Source organism: Lagopus muta, chromosome 4 (assembly GCF_023343835.1).
Source record: "Lagopus muta isolate bLagMut1 chromosome 4, bLagMut1 primary, whole genome shotgun sequence".
NCBI classification, from domain to species: Eukaryota; Metazoa; Chordata; class Aves; order Galliformes; family Phasianidae; genus Lagopus; species Lagopus muta.
The window spans coordinates 31,322,720-31,330,201 of NC_064436.1; the positions used below are offsets into that span (position 1 = coordinate 31,322,720).

At 38.4% G+C, this 7,482-nt stretch overlaps 1 long non-coding RNA gene across 2 annotated transcripts in view; it reads right to left on the reverse strand.

The window, feature by feature from the left end:
- LOC125692357 (uncharacterized) overlaps window positions 1-7,482 on the reverse strand; it is a 67,511-nt gene that overhangs the window by 45,905 nt on the left and 14,124 nt on the right. The gene's annotated exons all lie outside the window — the stretch shown is intronic.

Below are 7,482 nucleotides of genomic sequence, written 5' to 3' on the forward strand. Positions count from 1 at the left end.
TCTTTTAGAACACACTGATTTCCAAGAGGGATAAATTGAAAGCTTCCAATGAATCCTTTCTCTTACTGAAATCTTACATTGGTAATTTCTATTAAATGGAACAAGAATCTAATCTAGTTGCTTCGTTTTCAAGAAATACAAAATGAAAAGCCCAGGTTCTCCTACTAGACAGTGGATGTCTCAGTTTACTTGACACTAGTGGCTGAAACAGGTATGTGGGTGATGTGTAAATAGAAAAGTCAATGTCTACAGATAGTAATTGCTGACCTTAACCAATTATTTTCTACAGCTGAATTAGAAATATATTGAGTGTGGGCTTGAATACTACCAGACAAATACACACATAGTGTGTGCGTGAGGGGGGTCACCAGAGAGCTCAGTGGACCCAGGGAAGGCCTTAAGGATATGGAGCTACACTGGCATGTTCATAAACTGCAACCCAGTAGGAGACAGTAAGAATGCTCTAAGCCACAAGTATGAAGTGAATACCACTGAAATTAAGTTTATATTTTCAGCCAGCCCAGACTGACAAATAGCAGTCACTGAAAAACTGTCTCTCCCTGACATTAAACAAGCTGTAGATTTGTATACATATACATACTTGACAAGAAACTGAATTCACAGGATTGTGCATAAGCCTTCCTATACGGCCCCATCATTCCAATGTTCTTTCTTGTCATTACATCTGTTCTTGTATATCCCACCATTTTCTTGCACAGGAGGTATCAGTAAGAAAAGTTCATGAATCGTACCATACAGTGCAGTGACTGACTGCAGTGTAAGGCTGACCCTGAAACAAATCAGTTTTTTGCGATTTTCAAAATCCCAGGGAAATTTTCAACTGACAGTACTAAAGTCCAAAGCTCAGTGTACCGATAACGGAAGACCAGAACAACAAAACCTTGTGCCCAGAAGAGCAAGAACATTGTTCGCATTGCACTGAACAAGTACTATTTTGTCAGTCCAAATAGAATATTTTTAAGAAATATTGGTATTTAGTTAGGAAAAGCTGCCTAGACATTTCAGACCTTGGAGTCTTTTACCCACCTTTGTCAAATAAGATTAATTTTTCATTCAGAAAAATTTAGAAGTACATTCTTCAGAAACAGCTTGCATACTTTCAGCTTTCAGTATTTTAGTAAAAACACGTGTATTTTGTTAGGTTTTTCCTTTCTCTACCTTCCTTTATTTTATTTTCTCAGGAAAATTAACTCTCTAGGGTCCTTGCATTTAAGAAGGCACAGAGAGGAGAAAAATGAGCAAGGATCTCCACTGTAAACTTGAAATCTTTGGCAATCTTCATTTGTATTATATGTTTCTTTATATGTTTAGAAATATCTTATTAAATCTGAAATGCTGATTCTCATTTGGGGCTGAAAACCATACAGACTCGAACAATGACTTCCACAATTAATTTGGGCCATTAGCAGATGCAAATATATGAAGTGCCTAGAAGTCTAGGGCATTCTATACTGATCTGTTTGTCTCGTCCTTCAGAGCTGCAGGACCTACAGCTATGATTTAGCTGCCTAGATGTGGCATCTAATGCTATGTAAGATACCTTAAACATCCTGCCTTGGCTTTATCTATTATGCCAGATACTAATGGGTCTTCTCTGGCAAAGCGCTATGCTAGCTAAATGCCATGCCATATTAAAAACAAAAGCAAAAAAAAAACCAACAACCAAAACAGTAATAAGATGACTCAACCAGAAGAAGAACCTCAGATAGGCAAAGTCACACACTGAGAAGGAGTTGATAGAGAATTTATACTCCAAAACTTAAAACTTTAGTAGGTCCAGAATGAGCTGCACAAGACTCAATATCTGGGGAGCAATGTCTTTTGCAAAAGGGCCTACAAGAATTAGTTGTTGCCTTCTCTGAACTGCCTTTTGCTTTGTTACCTGCAAGCAAGTTCCCCACTATAGACAAAAATGCTGTGTAAGCAGGTCACTGCAACCAAAGTTTATGTTGTATTAAGATAACAGAGACTGTGTGTTGTTAAGATAGTGTGTTTTGACATTCAGCATCGGTGTTTCACTTGGCTAGACCATCACGCCTACAGGTGCCAGATAAAGACAAGGACAAGTTGTAAATGTCACCCTTTGTACTCTGTTGTGGTCAGCTGTAGCCAGTCTCTGTGGAATGTGGAAAACATTTAAAAGTAGGAGCTTAGGAAATCAAGGAAAGAATAGGGGGGGAGGTGGTGAAAGAACAGGACATTAACTTGAAGAATATCTTACTCAGAATCATGGAATCATGAAGGTTGGAAAAAACCAGTAGGATCATCTAGCCCAGCCATCAAACCGTCACCTCTTCCCTTCCAGATGTTGGAGGTTTGTCTTATGCTCTCATACTTGGCTAGCATATAGGCTTTGCTTTCCAGTACAAAACATTTGTGCTGCTAACAAACAGATAGTCAGCAATCTCAACAGAAATAGCACACATCTAAATCTTTCACACTAAACACTGGGCTGTTGTTCCCTACCCTGACAACCACAATCCACCCATTAGCAATGATTGCTTCTCCTCTCCTCCTTAGTGTAATAACAAATTGAGCCCCAAACCTTTGCTGCAGTATGAAAAAGTGAAAGAGCCTCTCCTCAACCTGATCCTGTAACAAAACAAAGTTAGATCCATAAGATTAACTGGTTATAGTGTGGAAAGAAGTGTCCTGCAGTGAAAAGCAAGCATATAGTTATACTGATAAATCTAAACTGACACCAACACTACCCCGTGAAGTAGAACCATAACTTGAACTCACGAATAAACAGATCAATATAGTTCAACAGATGCATCAATTCTCTATCCTCTTTTTGCTATCAGAAAATACTGCTATTAAAGAGATGCTCTCTGAGGTGATTGTTAAATCATGTATTTACTTGATTATTTCTTTTGCATTCTCTAGAAAATGTGTATTTTATTGTTGACATGGTCCTAGTATGACATGGAAGGGAAGAATTAAGGGAATAGTAAAATTGGCAGAGCACTACTCAGTCACTGTATCACAGAGCTGATCAAAGGTCATTTTAGACAGAAACTTGAAATCCTATACCTTAAAAGATTCAAGTAAAAGGTTGATAATCTGCTGTGTGGAGAAAGTAGGAACAGTGCAGACAGCAAAGATAGTATGGTTGTTTTTTCCTCTTGCTGCTTGCGGCATCCTTGGGAGAACAGCACAACTTCACAGAACTGAAGCTGAGGGAACCACCCCCGATATGGATGAAACCCAGACCTCTCCTCAGAAGCTCATTAAATAATTCCCTCCAGTATAGGTTGCTGATAAATACTTGACCATGTAAAAATAATATCACAAGTGTTAGGACAATGAGGTGACCATAACAGCTACTGACTAAACCTCTTTGAGAAAACTAGGTGGTTCTATCACTCTGGGAGTCACGTGATATTGGATGGCTTAGAGTTATACTGGAAGGCAACAAGTCTTCCTTAAACATCCTGTCAGTGTTGCAGCAAAAAAAGGGAAAAGCTGAAGCTGATGAATATATAATACTTGTGAATGTATTAATTTGTCTTCTTGTTTAGGGGCTTTGTTCCTTCTTGTTTTGCTTTTAAGTACACCACAAAATTTACTGGGGTCAAAGAAACACAAGAAAAGGTAAGCCTTCTCATGCGTAGACATGCTAAGAGAACTCCAGTACAGACAGACACATAAACAAGTGCTCCTGAGACATGTCAATTGATTCCAAACATCGGGACCACTGAAGCACCCAGTGCACCTTCCACCAACACACCACTCTGACAACACACAGCAAAATGTGTGTTGTCCACACAAGTTCAGAGACAAAAGGCATAGAGAGAAGCACTGCCAAGAAAAGCAGTGAGGAAAGTTGTTTCATTCCCAGCCAAGTGACTCAAAAGAACCAAAGGACAGAAAAGATCTTTGCCAACTTATGGCAGGAAGTAGGTGTGCGTGGCTTGGGCATGCTTACACCCACACTGCAAGGTTATCCTGTCTCCTGTGCTGACTTGCTGATACACCCACAGGGTGAATGCTTCTCAAGGGGAAACTGTCAAATCATATCTAGAAAAGGGACCACACAAAACATCTAAGTGTGACTAAAAACGTGGAAGAGCTAGATATTATGTATGAATATTTTCATTCCCTAAAATTAAGGGAATTTGAACAGAATCCTCTTAGCTAGGCAAATGACGTACTTTTGCCAAAACATTTCAACTCAGGAAGTCATACAGGTGAAACAAGTTCAAAAATGATTGATACAATTAGCCACATTCATGGACTGAAAAAAGTAATTCTTTATCATAAGAATTTTTAGTACTGCCAAATAATCTATTAAATCATTTGCAGCAATGAAGTTAATAACTTGGGTTTCCTCCCTGTTCTGCTTCCAAGTTTGCTATGTGCAACAGAAAAGATGTACTGAATATACAAGTAAAAAAGTTCCGTGTTCCAAGTGACCCATGAATGCCTTAATGTTTGAGGCACAGATACAGCAGTGAGCGTTAGCTGTCACGCCATCACAAGTCATCTTGCTGGAAAACCTTTCACCCTCTTCAGTGAGCTTCAAAGTAAACCCTAAAAACCAATTATGAAACCTGTCTACTTTGGCAATCCTCAGGTGACAACATGCTTTCTCATGTGAATTAGTTTGGGTTTGGCCAATAGTGCCATGGTACTCAAAGTAAATTCAGTATGCTTTAGCAAGAAGAGCTGACACAATGCCAGTGCAGACCACTTTGAATGCTATTCATGCATGTGCATCGAGACAGTGAAAGGATAGAAAACTGCTGTGAAGTTTTGAGCTAAATGTTTGCAGGAAAAACTCAAACATGTTTTAGGGATCACGTTTCCTTAGTGAATCTGCAGCTAACTAACAGAATAGTATGGATTAAAAGCTGAATTGGTTTTGACTTTCAGCTGAAAATTCAATGTGTTCAACCACAAACTCATTACTACAAGATGGGGAGGGAAAAGGATTACGGTTTTCAATAAAAATACAAAAAAACTACAGAAGTGAACCCATTTTTCTTTGTTTACAGTTCTCTGTGTAGAAAACTATATTTTCACCCTTTTTAAATCCAACCATTACAAATACTTGCCCTTCAAAGCAAGGAATTATCCTCCGTTTCTAAAAAGTCATCGTGTACTGTTGGTAGGGCAAAACAGCTGCAACTAACTATCCTAACAGCAACTGTGCTACTGTTGTGTACAGACATGCCCAGCAGATAAATAAGCCAAAGCTGCATCTCATCGTGTGTATCTCTTGATCCACAAAGACCCACAACTTCAGTCATTACAGACAGAGCAATCAAAACATTTACAGTATCACATGCCCTGTAGACTACACAGGCCGTTTCCTCACGCATTACCCAATGTCTACACCATCTGGATTCTTTTTACTTACAACTAGAGAATTAAACTCCCTACCAATGAGGTTTACCAAGGGAAATTTGTGACCACCTCACTTTTTCAACTTTGATGAAGAGTTAGAAGAAATAGATACATTTTTTTTAAAGTGTATGCACTTTAAAAACTTGCACGTATTTATTTGTTCATGTTGTTTGATGTAGCCATTGACAGAAGGCAGCGAAGTATTACAGCAGCCAGGTGTTGACCACTTGAGTGGCCAAGTTCCATTCTCTAATTATTGTTTTTAATGTTTTCTTCCCTTTTCTTGAAATAAATAAAATAGCACACGAGATAAAGAATATATAAAGCCTCACTGAACACAGGACATGGCAATATTACCACTCAGTGGAGCAATAAGTTTGAGTAGGGGAGACTTCATGATTGAAACACAGACCTAGGATCCCTGGGCCAAGAAACTAATTACCTAAGGAATAGACAAGGCCTTTGCAGATTTGGATGTACAACAGACACAAGCACTGAAAATGAAGTGGTGAGGGGAATAAAAAATTCCATTTCATAACTGTTGCTTTAGCTTATTTTCTGCGGACTGTAAAGCTCAATATCCAAACAAGACCCATTCCAGAAAATTTAATCAGATAAAACCTAGTCAGCTTCCTTTTCTTGACATTACATTTTAAAAATATGAATTTTAAAAATATGAATTCAAAAGAATTTAGAAAGTTTCAGTATGAACACTAGACAGCACTTCACTACTGGAAATTATTCACAAGGAAAAGAATTCCAAATATCAAAGCAGTTTAGGATTTTGTAAAGACAAACTATGTCACTACTTGAGAAGCTCAGTTCTTCCAGGTATATGAGCTTCCTATAGATATCATTCATTTCAGAATGAATTTTCAGGATTTTGTAAGACTACTACTCTCCAAGTGCCTAATGCAAGAATATAACTTAATCCTTCACACGCATTACTTACATTACCAGAAAGCACCAAGGTTGACTTCCAAGACTGAGAATTGATATAATCACAAAGTAGCTAACCCAAGTGAAAGTTAAATTCACAAATTCTATTCTCACTAGTAAAAGCAAAAATTAAGTGTCTCAACACACTTGCTTTTCAGTAGCTTAATTAGGGATTGCTAATCAATGACTCAATTATATCGTGAACCAACCAAAACCACAGGAACCTTCCTCTAAAGCTAACAAAAACCAAAGAGGAACAATGAGGAAGAACCAGCTCCCCTCTTTGGTTGTGACAACATAAAGACCAAAAACTTTACAGCATAAGAAATACTTAGAAATTTCAGCAGTCTCTTGAGAATGCTTCTCCCCTCCACACAGCCACAACCAGCTGATGGAAATTCACAACTCCACACACCCTAGCAGCAGTCAGCTGCTTTTAGCTCTCCCTTGAAACTGCAAGACAGTTTGTAAGAAGGCCTGGAAACAGCTGTCGTCTCCACAGGTCTAAGACTGATTCAGTCAGCAAGGTTGAAAAACAAGAACTCATAATTCTTTCATTTGTTCTAGTTAAATACTATATGTACATTTCCCTTCTGCAGATAAGAGAATGTTCACTGTAGATTGCCATCCTCATACTAGCAAATATTTTCAAATACAAGTGAAAAGCATTTGACTGTTTCACTAAGCATGGTGAGGAGCAGAGGAGACACTGAGTTTAAGCGCTTCAGCAGCCAAGTGCGGCTTCCTGAAATAATTAGGATGGCACATTACACATCAATAAACTCTCACACTCTATAAACCTGCTATAAAAAGCCTCTAGCATCAGTGTCTCAGCTGCTTCTGAATCTTTCTTCAAGCAAATACACCTTCCCTGTTCTTATTTTTATAGCTTTCCATAACATGATTGCATTTGATCATAAAAATAAAGGGATTAATCTGTATCTCTCTCCGCTGCTTCTGAGGAAACTGATCTGGGACTGCACCAAGCAGTCTCCACACTGCCTCCATGCTACCATCTTTGCTCAAAATCCTTTTTCCTTTTGATACTGCCTCATGTGAGATCAAAAAAGCCTCATCATCCTTCTTCAGAATATTGCCAGTTTCTCACTAAAGAAATAAAAATTTCTCTCTTTTTTTTCCTCCCTCAAACTGAATATACCTGTACTTGTCCAC